The sequence below is a fragment of the Myotis nattereri genome, assembly GCF_964212035.1.
Source record: "Myotis nattereri genome assembly, chromosome: 2".
Classification (NCBI taxonomy): Eukaryota; Metazoa; Chordata; class Mammalia; order Chiroptera; family Vespertilionidae; genus Myotis; species Myotis nattereri.
The window spans coordinates 106,118,280-106,140,798 of NC_138076.1; the positions used below are offsets into that span (position 1 = coordinate 106,118,280).

The following is a 22,519-nucleotide window of genomic DNA, read 5'->3' on the forward strand; positions in this document are numbered from 1 at the left end:
GTCCCCCAGGGCTTTCTTGGGGTATTTAGAATCTTCCTTTTCCTGTCATGCTCAAGACTGGGTGCAGCTGGACTGATAGGAGGAGCCTGGTCTTCAGGAGAAAAATGTCCGTTCAGGACTGGAGGGATGGACACACCCAGAGCTGGCTTCCTGTCATCTCTCCCTATTCTTCTCTCCCAGTTTCCACAAAAACCACCTCCCCCTGCAGTCTCAGTGAGTGTTTTTAATTGAAAGATCCTATACACTGGGTTTAGCAAGTAAAAGCATGGAAATTATAAAGATAGAGCAACCACGCTACCTCGCGTCTTTCTCCCCCTGGCACTGCACAGCCAGTATAAAATTTCAGGCTGCCTTTCTGGGCAAAGACTCCCGTGGCTGTGGGCTTAGATCTAGAATCCACTGCTGCCAGCAGCCATGTGGACCCCCTTCCACATTCAAGGGCTACACTGACCCCAAAGGATGCAGATTTTGTGCTGCGCAGTCTCCCTCTGAAACTCTAGTCCTGGCTGCCAGTGTTTCTCCCTGCAGCCCAAATCCCTGATCCCACCTCTTTCCAGGCGATCTCTGACCTTTCTGTCCACAGATTGCCTCACCAGCTGTGTCTAATTTGCCAATTCCTGGTAGATGTTATTCGATTCAGCTGTTTCTTCTACTTGCTCTGTGAGAGGGTGCAGGACCTGTCTGCCTACTCGGCTGCCACCTTGTCTCCCCCTAGACAAACATCTTAGGCACCCGCAGCTGGGGAGACTGGAGTCCTGGTGTTTGTGGGTTATAGCCTATGCAGCTGGTCCCTGGGCGTTGTGGCTGAAGGGTCCCAGGTGGTATCTGAGGTCTCCTTGGGTGAAGGTAAGGCTGGACTTCCGATCACAGCTACTCTCCCCTCCAAGATGACACAGTCTCTGTGGCAGAGCTGGCCACCCCAGGAGAAATTTCAGCAGTAGTCAAAAATGATAATTTTTAAAATTATGTATTGCTGGGATAGCCATACACAATACCAGACAAAGTGAACTTTAACACAAAGGCCTTCTGCCCCACAAGCAGCTCTTGGGTGCCTCTGTGAGCCCCAGCTTGGTGCGCTCATATCCAAACAAGGGCACACAGTCCCAGCAACAGAAAGTTGGTCTACCCCTCCCTACCTGCCTGCACACAGACACCGCAGTCATGCAGCTTCAACATGAGGGCCACTCTGAGTGTGCCACCCTGGAAAACAGCTTCAGGTGCCTCTTTGAGCTGCTGCTGGGCATGTGTGAATCCAACCAAAAGTACAAGGGAGCAAAAATTGGGACTTCCCCCTCCCTGGCTGCTGACCTCTGGACACTTCAGTTGCACCTTTCCAGCATGCAGGCCTCCTGAGCCTGCTGCCACTATGGGCAGCTCCTGGGTGCCTCTTTGAGCCCCCACTGGGCTTGCTTGTATCCAAACAAGGGTGCACAGCCCCAGCAGTAGAAATTCGGACTCCCCCCTTCCCAGCTGCCTTCCCACAGATACCACGGTCCTGTGGTTTCAGCACGCAGGCCCCTTGCCTCTGCCGCCCCAGCAGGTGACTCCCGGGTGCCTCTGTGAACCACCATTAGGCACACTCATATCCAACCAAGGGCACAAGGCCCTGGCAACAGAAACTTAGACTTACCCCCTCCTTGGCTGCCGACCCCTGGTCACCACAGTTGCACCAATACAATGCCTAGCACCCTGAGCCCGCTGCCCCAGAAGGCAGCTCTGGGGTGCTTTTCTGAGCCACTGCAAGGCACAACCCAGGCTGACAGCATCCAGTCCCCACAGTAGTGCCACTGAAGCACACAGGGCCCCTGAGCCCACTGCCCCAGAAGACATCTCTTGGGTGCCTCTGTAAGTGGCCGCTGGGCATGCATATACAACTAAGGACACACGTCTCCTGAAGCAGAAACTGGGACTTCTCCTTCCATGGGTCTGGTGGCACTCCACAATCTCTCCAATCCAACATGTGGGAACCACAAGCACACACACCTGGCAGACAGCTCCTGGGCCCCTCTGTGAGCTGCCACTGGGCATTTGCCTCTCAAACCAAGGGTGCACGGCTCCCTCAACAGCATCCATGACATCCCCATCCTTGATGCCTACCTCTGGACACCTTGGTGAGTTACTGAGGACTTGCCTCCATGGACAAGGTCATATTGTTTCAGCCACAGGCTTTGAGATTCCCACATCCCCAGTTGCTGGCTCCTGAACCCCCTCAAAATTCAGAGAGGGAAATCACTTTGGCAAGAGTCCCACTGCCTCAACCAGAGACTACAAGACATCAGCCCACCACTTTCACATGCTCCAGGACCTTCATAGTGAGTTGCAGAGTGATACTACTCCAGGAAGAGTCACACAACACTGGCCAAAGTCATAGTACCTGAGCCTCCGGCCCCAAGACTCCGTCCTCCAAGACCATGGACTCTGGGAACCCACAGTGAGCACATTACAGTGAGACCTCAGGCAACCATTTCCACAAGAGCCAGAACCACAATCAAATCCAAAACAGCTTTCACAATGAAGCTGGGGGTGAGTCACATTGCCAATCCATGATGAGACTTCATCCACAAATAAGAAATTAACATTCAAGACCCAACTAGATCAAGAGACTGCAAATAGCTCAAGTAGAGAGCTCCGCTATATAATCAAGCCCAGAAGACCTGAGAAACTTCACCACTGAGTACCAAAAATCACCACCCCCAAAAGAATCAGGTGGCAAAGTATCTGGATCTAAGACAGTGGTTCTCAACCTTCCTAATGCTGCGACCCTTTAATACAGTTCCTCATGTTGTGGTGACCCCAACAATAAAATTATTTTCGTTGCTACTTCATAACTGTAATTTTGCTAGTGTTATGAATCATAATGTAAATATCTGATATGCAGGATGTATTTAGGGGACCCCTGTGAAAGGGTCATTCAACCCTCAAAGGGGTTGCAACCCACAGGTTGAGAACCCCTGATCTAAGACATAGAAACAATTAAAACGTTACAGCAAACAATTGGGAGACAAAAAAACAATCCCCAAAGGAAAGAAAAGAGGAATCACCAGAAATGTAACTAAATGAAATGGAGGCAAGTAACATGTGAGAGAAATAATTCAGAGTAATGGTTATAAGGATGCTCAAATGGTTAAATGACAAATACACACAACTCAATGAGAATTATAAGGAGCTGAATGAGAATGTCACCAACATGGAAAGGAATCAAGGGGAAATGAAGAATGACCTAGCTGCAATAAAGAACACAATGAAAGGCTTAAACAGTAAACTAGAAGAGGGTGAGTACCACATCAGTGAATTAGAAGACAAGGTAGGAAAAAACACACAAACACAGCAGCAACTCTAACGAAAAATTAAAAAGCAGGAAAAGAGCCTAAGGGAGCTTTGGGACAACACAAAACAAACAAAAAACATCCGCATAAGAGGAGTACCAGAAGGAGAGGAAGCTGAACAAGGACTAGAAAATCCATTTAAAGAAATAATGACATAACTGGTAGGAGACTGGCTTTGGAGACTCTTCTTGGAGACACACTTCAGGGATTGACTCAAAGGAGCAGGCTCCAGAAACCACTTATGACTTGGATTGTGCTGGGTTTTTTTACCAGAGTCCACAGCTGATCTTCACTTGGGGGCAACCTGACATTAAATACAGAAGGAGTAGGTGACAGAAGACTGGATGTCATCTGCCCACTGGAACTCTGCTTGGAAGCTCCTAGTGACTTCCACAGAGAGGTAGAACTGAGCCAACCTCAGCTTCTCACTTTTCCTAGCTCCTGGAGGATCACACTGACTGAAGAGAGTCTCTTCTGATAGACACCTTCACTGCACAATGGCCTTTGAAGCTCCTGTGGCCAAGCTCCAGGCAGAGTCCAGCTGTCCCATCTGCCTGGATTACTTGAGAGACCCAGTGACCATTGCCTGTGGGCACAACTTCTGTCACTCCTGCATCCACCAGTTCTGGGAAGGTCTGAAGGGCACCTTTCCACTGTCTGCCTCCACCACTGCCCTGCTTGATGAGGAACATCCAGCTATGTCGCATGACTGAGATTGTTCAGCAGATTCCCACCATGAGGGGAAAGAGGAAATGGTAAGAGGAACCCCTGTGTAAGAAGCACCATGAGGTTCTGACTGTATTCTGTGAGAAGGACCTGGAGCTGCTGTGTGCCCAGTGCAGAACCCCTGTATAAGAAGCACCATGAGGTTCTGACTGTATTCTGTGAGAAGGACCTGGAGCTGCTGTGTGCCCAGTGCAGGGTGTCATCCAACCACCAGGATCAGCCTCTGATCCCCATTGAGGAAGCTGCTGCTAGTCACAGGGGGATGCTCAAAAGGAACATTGAGGCCAAGACTAATCACCTTGGAGTTGTTGAAACGGTATATAAAAGCCAAGTTGAAAAATACTTGGGAAATGAAGAGAAAGATGGAAAAATGGAGGGAGGAGTTGGACAATAAATGTAAAGAAATTAAGTGTTTCTTAGCAATTGAGCAAAATGAAATTGATAATGATCTACTTATAGAAGAGAATGATGTTGAAGAAAAACTAATTGAAAATGGAAGGCACATTTCATACCATATGTTCAAGTCAAACAATCTGTTAAGTGAAATAGAAGAGAAGTATTTGCAGAAAGACCTGGATTTACTCACAGATATTAAAAGTTTCCACAACAAGTATGAAAACCTAGAGACCCAGCAGTCTTTTCATGTGATTTAAAGAAGGAGACTTACAATGTCCCCCAACATTATTTGGGCCTGCATAAAACGATCCACATGTTTCAGGCAGATTTGACACTGGATCCTGAAACTGCCCATCCAAAATTCATTATGTTAAGAGATAGAATAAGTGTGACATATAAGACACCAGATGATTTCCCTAATCCCCAGGATCTTACTTCTTACCCAGCTGTCCTGAGTTCTGAGGGATTTGATGCTGACAGACATTTTTTGGGGGTAAAAATAACAGGCACAGGTAAATGTTTCTTAGGTGTGTGTAAGGAATCTTTCCCCAGAAACACTCACATACCACCATTGGCAAGAAATGGATGCTGGCGATAATTGTTCTGGATTCCTACAAGTGGCCCTAGCCCTATAGGACAACCAAAGATTGGCATTTTTCTGGACTATGAGGTGGAAGAGGTTTCATTTTATAATTTGAATAACTGCTCATACTTGTATGGAATCACTGATACATTTACAAAAAAACTTATGCCTTATTTCTCCATTGCATCTTCTTCAGCATCTCTTATAATCAATATCTGCAGAGGCAAGTGATGACAATTTGGATGGATTTTTGTATGTGCTTATTTCCTTCCCTTGTAATAAAAAAAAAATACTTATAATAAATATCCTGATTCTGGTTAAAAAAAAAAAAAGAAAAGAAAAGAAGAGGAAAGAAAAGAAAGAAAGAAAAGAAAAGAAAGAATATTTCCCTGTTATTGGCAAGAAAAAAACCCAAACACGTCCAACAAGCACATAGAGCCCCAAAAAAGCTGAGCCCAAAACAAATGACACCAAGATACATCATAATTACATTGGCAAATATCACTGACAAAGTAAGAATCTTAAAGGCTGCCAGAGAGAGACAGAAAGTTTCCTATAAGGGATCTTCCATTAGACTATCAACTGATTTCTCAAAAGAAACACACTAGGCTAGAAGGGAATGGAATGAAATACACAAAGTGGAGAAACCAAGATGGCGGCATAGGTAAACACCGGAGATTGCTACCTCACACAACCACTTCAAAAATACAACTGAAAGACGGAACAGACATCACCCAGAACCACAGGAAGTCTGGCTGAGTGGAAATTCCAAAACTAGAAGGAAAGAGAAAAGCATACCGAGACTCAGAGGAGGCGCAGTGCGGAAGTGTAATACTAAGGTGCGGAGGTGCGTGCGGAGCGGGCTGGTGGCTGAGGGTGCGGTTGTCTGTTTTAATCAGGAGGGAGTCTCAGGCTCTGAGCTCCAGTTCCGGGTGAGTCTCTAGGAACCCAGACTCATAAGGGAGAAGTGGGACTGTCTGGCTTCAGTTGGAACTCGAGGGAAGCTTTCTCTCCGAGGTTTTCACTGGGACACTGAGAGGCAGAGCCTCTGGGGACGGGACTGAGAGCAGCCATAAATGCTCACTCCACCCTCCCTGTTGATCCCCTGTGACCTGCCCTGCCCAAGCCTTGCACAGAGGCATTTGCTGGATAGCCTCAGACAAAGGCTAGATTAGCACCTCCCTAGAGGACAGAAGTTCTCCCACTGCAGACACAACTGATTCTCACAGACAGTTGGCCTGGAGGTCAAATCCCCCCCAGTGTTACCTACAACAATCAAGGCTTAGCTACAAGAAGACTGTGCACAAAGACCACAAGGGGGTGCACCAAGAGTGTTTACCTCAGGTAATTGGGACACTTAGCACAGAAAGCCACTCTATCGACACAGCAAAGCATAAAAAATGCCGAGACAAAGAAACATGACACAAATGACAAAACTGGAGGAAAGCAGGCTGCTGGATATAGAATTCAAAACAACACTTTTGAGGTCTTTCAAGAGTCTTCTAGAGACTGCCGATAAACTTAATGAGATGTACAAGAAATCTAATGAGACCCTCGATGTTGTGATAAAGAACCAACTAGAAATTAAGCATACACTGACTGAAATAAAGAATATTATACAGACTCCCAACAGCAGACCAGAGGAGCGCAAGAATCAAGTCAAAGATTTGAAATGCGAAGAAGCAAAAAACACCCAAACTGGAAAAGCAAAATGAAAAAAGAATCCAAAAATAGGAAGATAGTGTAAGGAGCCTCTGGGACAGCTTCAAGCATACCAACAGCAGAATTATAGGGGTGCCAGAAGATGAGAGAGAGCAAGATGTTGAAAACCTATTTGAAGAAATAATGACAGAAAACTTCCCCTACCCGGTGAAAGAAATAGACTTACAAGTCCAAGAAGTGCAGAGAACCCGAAACAAAAGGAATCCAAAGAGGACCACACCAAGACACATCATAATTAAAATGCCAAGAGCAAAAGACAAAGAGAAAATCATAAAAGCAGCAAGAGAAAACAGTCAGTTACCTACAAGGGAGTACCCATATGACTGTCAGCTGATTTCTCAACAGAAACTTTGCAGGCCAGAAGGGAATGGCAAGAAATATTCAAAGTGATGAATACCAAGAACCTACAACCAAGATTACTTTATCCAGCAAAGCTATCATTCAGAACTGAAGGTCAGATAAAGAGCTTCACAGATAAGGAAAAGCTAAAGGAGTTCATCACCACCAAACCAGTATTATATGAAATGCTGAAAGGTATCCTTTAAGAAGAGGAAGAAGAAGAAAAAGGTAAAGATACAAATTATGAACAACAAACATGCATCTATCAACAAGTGAATCTAAGAATCAAGTGAATAAATAATCTGATGAACAGAATGAACTGGTGATTATAATAGAATCAGGGACATAGAAAGGGAATGGACTGACTATTCTTGGAGGGGAAAGGGGTGTGGGAGATGCGGGAAGAGACTGGACAAAAATCGTGCACCTATGGATGAGGACAGTGGGTGGGGAGCGAGGGCGGAGGGTGGGGTGGGAACTGGGAGGAGGGGAGTTATGGGGGGAAAAAAAGAGGAACAAATGTAATAATCTGAACAATAAAGATTTAATTTTAAAAAAAAAGAAATATACAAAGTGATGCAAAGCAAGGGACAGAATCCCAGAATACTATACCCAGCAAGGATATCATTCAAAATAGGTGGAATCAGTAGCTTCACAGACAAAAAAGGACTAAGGGAGTTTATTAAAACCAATCTAGCAATGCAAGAAATGCTAAAGCGACTGCAGTAAAAAGAAAAAATAGAAAGGCAAGAAAGAACAAAAGCATAAAGAATAGAAATGGAGACAAACAAGGACTTATCAATAACATTGAAGATAACATTAAACATAAATGGATTAAATGCTCCAATTAAAAGACATAGGGTAGCTGAATGGATAAGAAAGCATCACCCATATATTTGCTGTCTGTAAGAGAATCACCTCAGAACAAAGGATTCACACAGACTGATAGTGAAGGGATAAAAAAAATATTTTCAGGCAAATGGAAATGAGAACAAAGCTGGGGTTGCAATACTTATATCTGACAAAATAGACTATAACAAGAGATAAGGAAGGCCACTTCATAATACTAAAGGGAGCAATTTAACAAGAGGATATAACTCTGGTACACATTTATGCACCCAATACAGGAGCACCCAAATACATAAAACAACTTCTGGAAGATATCAAGGGAGAGATCAAAAGCAATACAATCATAGTAGAGGACATTAATACCCCACTGACACCACTGGATAAATCCTCTAGACAAAACATCAGCAAAGAAACAGCAATCTTAAATGACTCACTAGATTAGATGGACTTAATTGACATCTTCAGAACATTTCCCCCTAAAGCTACAGAATATACATTCCTCTCCAGTGCACATGGGACATTTTCAAAGATAGACCACATATTATGACACAGGCAAAGTCTCTCCATAATTCAAGAAGATAGAAATCATAAGAAGCATCTTCTCAGATCACAATGGCATAAAATTAGAAATCAAATACAATAAAAACAATGAAAAAAATCAAACACTTGGAGGCTAAATAGCATGCTATTAAACAATGATTGGGTTACCAAAGAGATCAAAGAAGAAATAAAAGGTATCCAGGAAAGAAATGACAATCAAAACAGAACAATCCAAAATCAATGGACACAGTGAAAACAATCTTCAGAGGGAAGTTCATAGCTCTACATGCCAACCTCAAAAATGAGAAAATAATGGTAATAAATAAATAAATAAATAAATAAATAAATAAAACTATACAACTTAAAGAATTAGAAAGAGATCTAGAAGAAAAGCCTAGAGTAGTAGAAGGAATGAAATAACAAAGATCAGAGCAAAATAAATGACACTAAGATATATATATATATATATATATATATATATATATATATATATATATACACACACACACACATACACACACAAAATATCAATGAAACCAAGAGCTGGTTCTTTGAATGGATAAACAATATTGATGAAACTCTAGCCAGGCTCACCAAGAAACAAAGAAAGAGGACCCAAATAAAATGAGAAATGAAAGAGGTAACATAAAAACTGACCCCAAAGGTATACAAAGGATTGTCAAAAAATACTATGAACAACTCTACTCCAACAAATTGGACAGCCTTGACAAAATGGACATATTCCTGCAAAAATACAAGCTTCCAAAACTTAATCAGGAAGAATCAAAAAACCTGAATAGGTTGATAACTACTAATGAAATTGAAACAGTAATAAAAAAGCTTCCAGCAAACAAAAGCCTTGTACCAGATGGCTTCACAGGAGAGTTTTACCAAACATTCAAAGAAGAACTAAAATCAATCCTTCTCAGACTCTTCCAAAAAATTCATGAGGAAGGCACAATTCAACAGTCTTTCTATGAAGCTAGCATTACCTAATCCCAAAAGCAGATAAAGACACTACAAAGAAAGAAATACAGGCCAATTTCCCTGATGAACATAAATGCTAAAATCCTCAATAAATATCTAGCAAAGCAGATCCAGCATTACATTAGAAAGATCATAAACCATGACCAAGTGGAATTTATTCCAGGGATACAAGGCTGATAAAATACTTGGAAATCAATAAACATGATACATAACAAAAACAAATTGAGAGACAAAAATCACATAATCATATCAATTGACGCAGAAAAGGCATTTGACAAAGTCCAAAACCATTTTCTGATAAAATCACTCAGCAAAGTAGGAATAGAGGGATCATACTTCAACATAATAAAAGCCTTAGATAACAAGCCTACAGCCAACATCATAATCAATGAGAAAAACTGAAACCATTTCCCCTAAGAACAGGAACAAGAAGGGATGCCCGCTTTCACCATTCCTGTTCAACATAGTACTGGAAGTGCTAGCCATTGCGATCAGACAAGAAGAATAATAAAATGAGTCCAAATTGGAAAAGAAGCAGTAAAATTGTCTATTGTTTGCATATGACATGATACTGTACCTAGAAAACCCTAAAGACTCCAACAAAAAACTTATTAGACTTAATAAATGAATTTGGCAATGTAGCAGGATACAAAATTAACACCAAGCAATCTAGGGCATTTTTATACACCAAGAGTATACTTACAGCAAGAGGGATTAAAAACAATCCCATTTACCATCGCACCAAACAATTAAGATACCTAAGAATAAACTTAACTAAGAGTTGAGAGAAACCAAGATGGCGGCATAGGTAAACACCGGAAATTGCTGCCTCCCACAACAACTTCAAAAATACAACTAAAAGACAAAATGGACATCATCCAGAACTACAGGAAAGCTGGCTGAGTGGAAATTCTACAACTAGAAAGAAAGAGAAAAGCACACTGAGGCTCAGAGGAGCTGCGGAGGTGGAGTGCAGAGGTACGGAGGCACACGCGGAAAGGGCTGGCAACTGAGGATGCTGCTGTCTTTTTGAATCAGGAGGGAGTCACAAGCCCCCGACTGCTCTGAACTCCAGTTCCGGGAAGTCTCTGGGGACCCAGACTCAATATGGGGAGACACTGTACTGTCTGGCATTGGGCGGAACTCGAGGGCAGCTTTCTCAGAGGTGCTTTCAGCGAATACCGAGGAACACTGAGACCGAGGGCCTCTTAGGGTAGGACTGAGGATCAGCCATAGCTGTTTGCTTTGCCCTGTTGATTCCTTGAGACCCCGCCCCACCCAAGTTGTGTGCAGAGGCTTTTGCATAGGAATGACCTGGCCCTTTGCAATCTAAAATTACCTAACTGCACTCATTTGTGGATTATAATGTACAATATAAACTGATGAACAGAAACAGATCCAGAGACAGAGAAGCATTGATCAGATGCTCAAATCTCAGAGGGAAGATAGGGAAAGGTGGGGGTAATGAGGAGAGATCAACCAAAGGACTTGTATGAATGTGTATAAGATTAACTAATGGACACAGAGACCAGGGTGTGAGGGCATGAGGTGGGGGGACAATTGGGGATAAAAATACATATGTAATACCTTAGTTAATAAAGAAAGGAAAAAAAATAATAACCCTAAATTTAAATGGATTAAATGCTCCAATTACAAAGCATAGGGTAGCTAAATAGATACAAAAACATGACCCAATTATATGCTATCTACAAGAGACCCACCTCAGAACAAAAGATACACACAGGATGAGAGTGAAGGGATGGCAAAATATTTTCATGCAAACGGAAAGAAAAAATCGCTGGAGTAGCAATACTTATATCCAACAAAATAGACTTCAAAGTGAACGCCATCACAAAAGACAACAAAGGTCACTACATAATACTAAAGGGTTGAATCTAACTAGAGGATATAACCCTCATAAACATATATGCACCCAATATAGGAACACCTAGATATATATGTAAAAAAAAACTTCTAGAGGACTTTTAGGGAGAGTTTGAAAACGACACAGTCATAGTAGAGGACTTTAACACCCTGCTGACTTCACTGGATCGATCTTCCAGACAAAAACTTAGCAAGGGAACAGTGACTGTAAAGGACACACTGGATCAGATGGATATAATTGACATTTATAGAACATTTCACCCCAGATCTGCAGAATATACATTCTTCTCAAGTGCACATGAATCATTCACAAAGATAGGCCACATGTTAGGACACAAAACAAGTTTCTACAAGCATGTTATTAAACAATGAATGTGTTATCAATGAGATCAATAAATAATTTAAAAACTTCCTGAAAAACAATGAAAACGAACACACAGCAACCCAAAATCTCTGGGACACAGCAAAGGCAGTCCTGAAAGGGAAGTTCATAGCACTACAAGCATACCTCAAAAAAATAAGAAAAATCAGCAATAAACTATTTAACCTACTACTTAAAGAACTAGAGAGAGAACAACAAGAAAAGCCCAGAGTAATTAGAAGGAAGGAAATAATATTAGAACAGAAACAAATACCATAGAGACTTAAAAAAATACAAAAAAGTTAATGAAACCAAGAGCTGGTTATTTGAAAGGATAAACAAAATTGATGAACAGTTAGCTAGACTCATCAAGAAACAAAGATAGAGGACTCAAGTAAATAAAATCAGTAAGGAAAGCAGAGAAATAACCACTGTCACCACAGAAATACAAAATATTCTAAGGAAATAGTATGAATAACCATATGCCAACAAGCTGGACAATGTGGATGAAATGGACAAATTCCTAGAAAAATACAATCTTCCAAAATTGAATCAGAAAGAATCAGAAAACCTGAATAGGCCAATAACAACTGATGAAATAGAAGCAGTAATCAAAAAACTACCAGAAAACAAAAGCTCAAGTCCAGATGGCTTCACAGGGGAGTTTTACCAAACATTCAAATAAGAACTAATACCTATACTCCTCAAACTATTCCAAAAAATTCAAGAAGGAACACTTCCAATCTCTTTTTATGAAGCCAACATTATCCTAATTCCAAACCCAGATAAAGACACTACAGGATTAGGAGCCCAGCCTCACCACCACCCAAACTGGCTTTAAACACCATCCCAGATGCTGCAGCCACTCTGGTCAAAGTGCTGCTGCTTCACTGACAGACTAACAGACCCCATTACTACTGTGTCCCTGGTTACCTGCTCCTGGGCACCTCAGTGAGCTGATGATTGCACAACTCTCCTGCCAAGGGCACACTGATTTGGCTGCAAACCCCATGGCTGCCAGCTCCTGGGCCCTTCAGAGAGCTGCTGAGTATAAATCTCTACAGCCACCAAGGATGTGCTGCTTCAGCTGCAGACCCCATGACCCTGATGGGGTTCATGGCTGCTGGCTCCTGAACCCCATCATGATTTGCAGAGTGAAGCCACCCCAACCAGAGTCCCAATGCCTTACCTCCAGACTTCAGGATGCCCACACCCCATCCCAGGCTCCAGAACCCTTATATTGATTCACAGAGTGACACCACCCCAGCAGGAGTCATACCACACCAGCCAGAATTGAACTACCCTAGCCGAGGGTCCAGGGACCCCTGACACCCAGAATGTGGACTCCAGAACATTACAGTGAGCCCCACACCAGTGAGACCTCAGACAAATTTGCCACAAAAGCTGGAATCTAGAGCATATCCACAACAGCTTAGATGAGGAGGCTGAGGGTGAGTCATGTTGTAAGGCAACTTGTGAAGAGACCTCAACCACAAATGAGAAACTAACATTCAAGACCCAACTACATTAGGAGAACCCTAATAAATCAAGTAGGTGGCTCCATTAGAACAGCCAGCTCAGGAGATCTGAGAGACTGCACCACTGGGTCCCATAACTCACCAACTACATAGGACTATGCCCAAAAACCTGGGTGGCATAGCAATTGGATCTAGGACATAGAAACAATTACAATTGTACAGAAAAATGGGGAGGCAAAGAAAGAATCTCCAAAGGAAAGAAAAAGAGAAATCTCCAGAAAATAAATGAAATGAAATGGAAGCAAGTAATTTGATAGAGAAAGAATTCAGAGTAATGGTTATAAGGATGCTCAAACGTCTGGATAACAAATACACACAACTCAATGAGAATTATGAGGAGCGAGCTGAATGAGAATTTCACTGTGAAATAAGAACCAAGAGGAAATGAAGAATGACATAGGTGCAATAAAGAACACAATGGAAGGTTTCAAGAGTAGACTATAAGAATCTGAGGACCAAATCAGCAAGTTAGAAGACAAAGTAGAAAAAACACCCTAGCAAAGCAGCAACTGGAAAAAAAATTAAAAACAGGAGGAGAGTCTAAGGCAGCTTTGGGACAACTTGAAACAAAACAATTTTCCACATAATAGGGGTGCTATTAGGAGAGGAAGCTGAGCAATGAATTGAAAACCTATTTGAAGAAATGATGATAGAAAACATCACAGACTTGGGGAAGAGAAAAGTCACACAAATCCAAAAAGCACAGAGGATCCCAAGCAAGAACCCCAAAAGACCCACACCAAGACACATCGTGATTAAATTGGCCAATATAAAAGACAAAGAAAGAATCTTAAAAGCTGCAAGAGTGAGACAGAAAGTACCTACAAGGGATCTCCCATTAGACTATCAAGTGATTTCTTAACAGAAACACGTCAGGCCAGAAGGGAATGGAATGAAATATACAAAGTGATGCAAAGAAAGACACTGAATCCAAGAATACTCTATCCAGCAAGGCTATCATTCAAAATTGAGGGTGAAATCAGGAGCATCACAGACCAAAAATAAAGTCTAAAGGAGTTTATAACTACCAAGCCAGCAATGCAAGAAATTTTAAAGGAACTGCTGTTAAGAAGAAATCTAAAAGGAGGGAGGAACATGGGCATAAAGAACAAAAAATGGCAACAAACAAGTACCTTTAAAGAATAACCTTAAATGTAAATGTATTAAATGCTCCAATCAAAAGACATAGGGTAGATGAATGGATAAGAAAACATGACCCATATATATACTATCTGCAAGAGACCCACATCAGATCAAAGGAATCACACAAACTGAAAGTGAAGGGATGAAGAAAAAAATTCTTCAGGCAAATGAAAAAAAAATGGAGTAGCAATACTTATATCTGACAAAATAGACCTCAAAGGGAAGGCCATAACAAGAGATAAGGAAGGCCACTTCTTAAAACTAAAGGGGTTGATACAACAGGAAGATATAACTCTGGTAAAGATATATGCACGCATTATAGAAGCATCCAAATATACATATATATATATAAAAAAAACTTCACGAAGATATCAAGGGAGAGATCACAATCATAGTAGGAGACTTTAATATCACACTGACATCATTGGATAAATCTTCTTGATAAAAAATCAACAAGTAAACAGCAATCCTAAATGGCTCACTAGATCAGATGGAACTAATTGACATCTTCAGAACATCTCACTCCAAAGCTACAGAATATACATTCTTCTCAAGTGCACATGGGACATATTCAAAGGTAGACCACATGTTAGGCCATAGACTATGTCTCTACAATTCAAAAGATTGAAATCATATCAAGAAACTCATATCACAATGGCATGAAATTAGAAATAAACTACAATAAAATCAATCAAAAACAATCAAACATATGGCTGCTAAATAGCATGCTATTAAACAATAAATGGGTTACCAAAAAAGATCAAGAAGAAATAGAAAGCATCCTGGAAACAAATTACAATGAAAACACAACAACTCAAAATCTATGGGACACAGTGAAAGCAATCCTGAGTGGGAAGTTCATAGCACTACAGGCTTACCTAAAAAAACAAACAAACAAACAAAAAAAACAGGAAAAACTTTGTAATACGTTACCTAACACTACAACTTAAAGAATTAGAAAGAGAGCAACATGATTTCTTAACAGAAACACATCAGGCCAGAAGGGAATGGAATGAAATATACAAAGTGATGCAAAGAAAGACACTGAATCCAAGAATACTCTCTCCAGCAAGGCTATCATTCAAAATTGAGGGTGAAATCAGGAGCATCACAGACCAAAAATAAAGTCTAAAGGAGTTTATAACTACCAAGCCAGCAATGCAAGAAATTTTAAAGGAACTGCTGTAAAGAAGAAATCTAAAGGGAGGGAGGAACACGGGAAAACCCAGAATAATAGATGGAAGGAAATAATTAAGCTCAGAGCAGAAATAAATGATATAGAGACCAAGAAAATGGTACAAACAGTCAATAAAACCAGAGCTTGTTCTTTGAAAGATTAAACAAGATCAATGAATCTCTTGCCAGATTCACCAAGAAACAAGAGAGGACACAAATAAAATCAGAAAGGAAAGAGGTGAAGTAACTACTGACCCCAGAGATACAAAGGATCATTAAAAGAAAAATAGTATGGCTGAAACCGGTTTGGCTCAGTGGATAGAGCGTCGGCCTGCGGACTGAAGGGTCCCGGGTTCGATTCCGGTCAAGGGCATGTACCTGGGTTGCGGGCATATCCCCAGTGGGGGATGTGCAGGAGGCAGCTGATCGATGTTTCTCTCTCATCGATGTTTCTAACTCTCTATCTCTCTCCCTTCCTTTCTGTAAAAAATCAATAAAATATATTTTAAAAAAAAAGAAAGAAAAATAGTATGAACAATTCTACTCCAATAAATTGGACAACCTTAACTAAATGGATATATTTCTAGAAAAATACAATCTTCCAAAATTCAATCAATAAGAATCAGAAAACCTGAATAGAATGATAACTACTGATGAAATCAAAGCAGTAATAAAACTCCCAGCAAACGAAAGCCTCAGTCTGGACAACTTCACAGGGGAGTTATATCAAACATTTAAAGAAGAACTAAAATTTATTCTTCTCAGACTATTCCAAAAATTTCAGAAAGAATGAACACTTCTAAGTTCTTTTTATGAGGCCAGCATTACCCTAATCCCCAAACCAGATAAATACACTACAAATGAAGAGAATTACAGGCCAATATCCCTAATGAACATAGATGCTAAAATTCTCAACAAAATTCTAGCAAATTAGATCCAGCAATACATTAGAAAGATCATTCATCATGACCAAGTGGGATTTATTCTGGGTATGCAAGCATGGCATGATACAATACTAATATTTTCAAATCAAAAAAAGTGATACATCACTAAACAAACTGAAAGATAAAAACCACATGATCATATCAATAGATATCAAAAAATCATTCGACAAAATTCAACACCATTTTTTGATAAAAACTCTCAACAAAATGGGACTAGAGAGATCAGACTTCAACATTAAAAGCCTTATATGACACACCTACATCATACTCAATGGACAAAAGCTAACATCATACTCAATGGACAAAAGCTAAAACCATTTCCCATAAGAACAGGAACAAGGCAGGGATGCCCACTTTCACCACTCCTGTTCAACATAGTACTACAAGTGCGAGCCATAGTGATCATACAAAAAGAAGAAATAAAAGGCATCCAAATTGGAAAAGAGGAAGTAAATCTCTCATTATTTGCAGATGACATGATACTGTATGTAGAAAATCCTAAAGACTCCATCAGAAAACTACTAGATTTAATAAATGGATTCAGCAACATAACAGGATATATAATTAAAACCCAGAAATCTATGACATTTTTATACACCCATAATGAACTCTCAGAAAGGGAAACCAAGCAAACAACCCCATTTACTATTGCTACAAAAAAATTTAGATACTTGGGAATAAACTTAACCAAGGACGTAAAAGACCTGCACACGAAAAACTACAGGACACTGAAAAAAGAGATAGAGGAAGATATTCTACCAATACATGAACAATATACCGTGTTCATGGACTGGTAGAATCAACATCATTAAAACGTCCATTCTATCAATGCAATCCCTATCAAAATACCAATGGCTTATTTCACAGTCCTAGAACAAATATTAAAAATTTTGTTTGGAATCAAAAAAGATCTTAACTAGTTACAGAAATCGTGCAAAAGAAAAACAAAGTTGGAGGGATCACAATATCAGATTTCAAATTATACTACAAGTCCACCATACTCAATACAGCCTGTTACTGGCAAGAAAACAGGCACATAGACCAATGGAACAGAACAGAGACCTCAAGCCATTATGTTCAATTAATATTTGACAAAGGAGGCAAGAGCATACAATGGAGTCAATACAGTCTCTTCAATAAATGGTGTTGGGTAAATTGGACAGATACATGCAAAAGAAATGAAATTAGACTACCAACTCACACCATACACAAGGATAAACTCAAAATGATAAAAGACTTAAATGTAATCAGAAAACCATAAAAATTCTAAAAGAAACAATAGGCAGCAAAATCTCAGACATCTCTCATGGCAATATGTTTATGGATACATCTCCTAGAGCAGCGGTTCTCAACCTGTGGGTCACCAACTTGTGGGTCACGACCCCTTTGGGGGACGAACAACCCTTTCACAGGGGTCGCCTAAGACCATCAGAAAATACATATATAATTACATATTGTTTTTGTGATTAATCACTATGCTTTAATTATGTTCAATTTGTAACAATGAAAATATATCCTGCATATCAGATATTTACATTACGATTCATAACAGTAGCAAAATTACAGTTATGAAGTAGCAATGAAAATAATTTTATGGTTGGGATCACCACAACATGAGGAACTATATTAAAGGGTCGTGGCGAGGAGGAAGAAAATGGCGGAGGTATAGACGGACGTGTCCCGTGCCTTGTCCCAGAGCATATAAGGGTGAGCAGCTGAAACGGGTAACATACAGCCCGAAAAAGCAGAAGATATTCAGCTGGGAGACAGTTTGCAGCCGGGAAAGACAGAGGACTCCCAGAGAAGGGGCATGGTTGGAGACTGCGGCTAAAATCTCTCCCGGACCACCGGCTCAGCCACGGAGACCATGCCATCTTGAGTGGCTGTTATTGGAAGCGTATACATCCAAAGACCCGGCATCCACGGCATCCAGAGATTGGCTACTAACCTGGAAACAATGGATCTCAAGCAGTGCAACTACGTGGACTTAGAGGAACCCTGCTTCTCCTCATGGAAAGGTCAGATTTCCCCTAAAAGGTGCGGTTTGCAATTCAGGTTGAAGAGAGGAATGCACTGGGGAAATCTGCGCTCCACAAAGTCCGTGGCCAGTGGGGCCAGCATGATCCGCGAGTGTGGAAGGGCTCCCGCAGGGCTCCTGGCAGAAGGGAACACTAAAAACAAGCCCATAGCTGGACTGGATGCAAAAAAGCAGCCTCAGATTTTGCCAGTGTGCTGGCTGCTTAGTGCCAGGGGAGAGAGGACACGTGGAAGAGACTGTGCACAGAGCTGGAAGGTGGAGGGTTGCAAATTAGCGCAACTTCTCAGGCTCTTGTTTTTTCTCTTCCCTTTAAATCTTTGCATTTGATCATAAAACCCAGTGCATGGGATTGCCCAGTTGGGGTCACTAGCAGAGACTGCAGGGTAAAATTGTTTTTGTGGAACCTGGGAAACAGAGCGGGGAGTAATGATTAAAGAACAGGCTCTAGGGCAGTCGACTCTCCCAAACCAGTTTTAAGTGCGATAGGGAAAATAAACCCTAACTGCTGGATAGAGAGGACTTATAGCCTCGGAGGTCAATCCAGAAACACTGCCATCCAGGGGCTGATCCACGAACTGACTCTTCTGTAAACACAAATAAAGGCAGTCTGGGAAACAAATACAGCCTGCCTTAAAATCAGGACTGTGGTTTACAACACAGAGGAACTGTGTATCGCAGGGGAATTCAACACTCTCCTGAATACCTGGCAGGATTAAGGCGTGCCGAAAAGAAGAGTAGAGAAACTGAAGCACCTTCACTACTGCACACTTTTATTTTTTTTTAATTCTTTTTTCACCTTTTAATTAAGAAACTATTTTTTTTCATCATCTGATTTTACCTTTTTAATTACTACATTTTTATTTTTAACCAGTATTATTACTACTACCATTTTACCATTTTTTAAAGTGTCATTTTATTTTCTCTTTATTTTATTTTGGGATTAGTGTTCTACATTCTATTTTTATCATCCTTTTAGCATCACTTTTCTCTACCTCAACTTTACCTTTATGCCAAAACTCTCTTCCTCACTTTTCCCCTTTTGTTGTCCTGTTTCTCTTACCCTATTCCTGCTTTAGTTTTCCCTATTCCTTCTTTTTACACCCTGTCTAAATTTCATTCTACTTATATATCTAATTTCCAATTACCTGCTCTAAATCCATATACACCTCTCTCCTATCTTTCTTCACTATCCAAATTTTTTTTCTCTCTGTCGTTTTTCTATTGTTAGCTTGATTGTTGAGTATATTGGGTTTTTTATGCTTCTTAGTGAGATTGTTTTGCTTTTGCTTTTAATTTTTCTGTTGGTTTATTTTTCCTCCGGTTATTTTTGTGCTTCTGTTTTCCCTCGCCTCGCTTGATATTAGTGGTTGTTTGTAGTTTGCATTCGTTTCCACGGATCTGTTGCTGGAATTGGTTGAGATTAGTGGTGGTTCTATTGGAGTTTTCTCCCCATATAAATAGTCTCTTCCCCTCTTCTATTTCATTTCTCTCTTTTCTCTCTTACTTTTTTATCTCCCTTTTCCCAATATCATTTTTGCACTCTTTTTTTTTCTTTTTCTCTTTTATCTTTTTCTCTTCTTTCTTCCTTATCCCCTAATTCTCATTGCTCTGGTGGTCACCTTTATTTGGGGTTATTAATATCATGAATACATTTGTATTCAGTGCCTTGTGTGTTGTGCCTTGTTGTGTTGTATTTTGTGCTTTCAATTAATGCAGCAGAGAGAGAACTACATAACCAAACACCTGGAGAAGAGAGATCATGGTGAGACAAAGAACCAGCCTGCATATGAAAGAAAAACAGGCATCACTAGAAAAGGAAGTAAACGAAATGGAGGCAATGGAGGCAAGCAACCTGTCAGAGAAAGAATTCAGAGAATTGGCCATAAGGTGGATGAAAAGAATGGAAGACAAATTCAACAATATGTGTAAGAACCAAGAGGAAATGAAGAAGAACCAAGAAGAAATGAAAAATGACATCACTGATATAAAGAACTCAATAGAAAGCATCAACAGTAGACTAGAAGAAGCAGAGGACCGCATCAGTGAGCTAGAAGACAAGGTAGGAAAAAATACCAAGCAGAGCAGCTTCTAGAAAAAAAATTAAAAAGCAGGAGGAGAGCCTAAATGAACTGTGGGACAACACGAAATGAAACAACATCCGAATAATAGGAGTACCAGAAGGAGAGGAAACTGAGCAAGGAATAGAAAACCTGTTTGAAAAAGTAATGACAGAAAACTTCCCTGACATAGGGAAGGAAAAACTCACACAAATCCAAGAAGCTCACAGAGTCCCCAAAAAAATGAACCCCAAAAGACCCACGTCAAGGCACATTATAAATTGGCAAACACCAACGACAAAGCAAGAATCTTAAAAGTGGCCAGAGAGAGACAGAAAGTTACCTACAAAGGATCCCCCATCAGACTAGCGACTGATTTCTCAACAGAAACACATCAGGCAAGAAGGGAATGGAATGAAATATACAAAGTCATGCAAAGGAAGGGTCTGAATCCAAGAATACTGTACCCAGCAAGGCTATCAATCAAAATTGAGGGTGAAATCAGGAGCTTCACAGACAAAAAAGGACTACGGGAGTTTCTTACCACCAAACCAGCAATGCAAGAAATGCTAAAGGGTCTGCTGTAAAAAGAAAAAATAGGAAACAAAGAAGGAACACAGGGGTAAAGAATAAAAATGGCAACTAACAATTATGTATCAATAATAACTTTAAATGTAAATGGATTAAATGCCCCAATAAAAAGACATAGGGTAACTGAGTGGATAAGAAAACATGACCCATATATCTGCTGTCTACAGGAAACACACCTCAGAAAAAAAGATGCACACAGACTGATGGTGAAGGAATGGAAAAAGGTGTTCAGGCGAATAGAAGCAGAAAAAAAGCCGGGGTAGCAATACTTATATCTGACAAATTAGATCTCAAAGTGAAGGACATAAAAAGAGATAAGGAAGGCCACTTCATAATACTAAACGGAGCAGTCCAACAAGAAGAAATAACTCTGGTAAACATATACGCACCCAATATAGGAACACCCAAATACATAAGAAATCTTCTGGAGGAGATCGAGGGAGAGATTGACAGCAATACAATCATAGTAGGGGACTTGAAAACCCCATTATCACCATTGGACAAATCCTATAAACAAAAAATCAGCAAAGAAACATCAATCCTAAATGACTCACTAGATCAGATGGAATTAATTGACCTCTTCAGAACATTTCACCCCAAAGCCAAAGAATATACATTCTTCTCAAGTGCACCTGAGTCATTTTCAAAGATAGACCATATATTGGGTCACAGGCAAAGTCTCTTCAAATTCAAGAAGACTGAAATCATATCAAGCATCTTCTCAGTTCAAAATGGCATAGAACTGGAAATCAACTACAATAAAAACCAACCCAAAAAAAATCAAACACATGGAGACTAAATAGCACTATATTAAACAATGACTGGGTTACCAGAGAGATAAAAGAAGAAATAAAAAACATCATGGCAAAAAACGACAATGAAAACACAACAATCCAAAACCTATGGGACACAGCGAAAGCAGTCTCTTTTTTTTTTAATTAAATCTTTATTGTTCAGATTATTACATTTGTTCCTCTTTTTTCCCCCCATAACTTTCCTCCTCCCAGTTCCCGCCCCACCCTCCGCCCTCACTCCCCACCCACTGTCCTCATCCATAGGAGCACGATTTTTGTCCAGTCTCTTCCCCCATCTCCCACACCCCTTTCCTCCCCAAGAATAGTCAGTCCATTCCCTTTCTATGTCCCTGATTCTATTATGATCACCAGATTATTTATTCACTTGATTCTTAGATTCACTTGTTGATAGATGCATGTTTGTTGTTCATAATTTGTATCTTTACCTTTTTCTTCTTCTTCCTCTTCTTAAAGGATACCTTTCAGCATTTCATATAATACTGGTTTGGTGGTGATGAACTCCTT

At 40.5% G+C, this 22,519-nt stretch overlaps 1 pseudogene across 1 annotated transcript; it reads left to right on the forward strand.

Annotated features, from left to right (window-relative positions):
* The first annotated feature begins 3,823 nt into the window (after nucleotides 1-3,823).
* On the forward strand, nucleotides 3,824-5,613 carry LOC308514544 (tripartite motif-containing protein 60-like; annotated as a pseudogene). Its single transcript has 2 exons — nucleotides 3,824-4,081; nucleotides 4,164-5,613. The product of its transcript is annotated as a tripartite motif-containing protein 60-like (transcript).
* The last annotated feature ends 16,906 nt before the right edge of the window (nucleotides 5,614-22,519 follow it).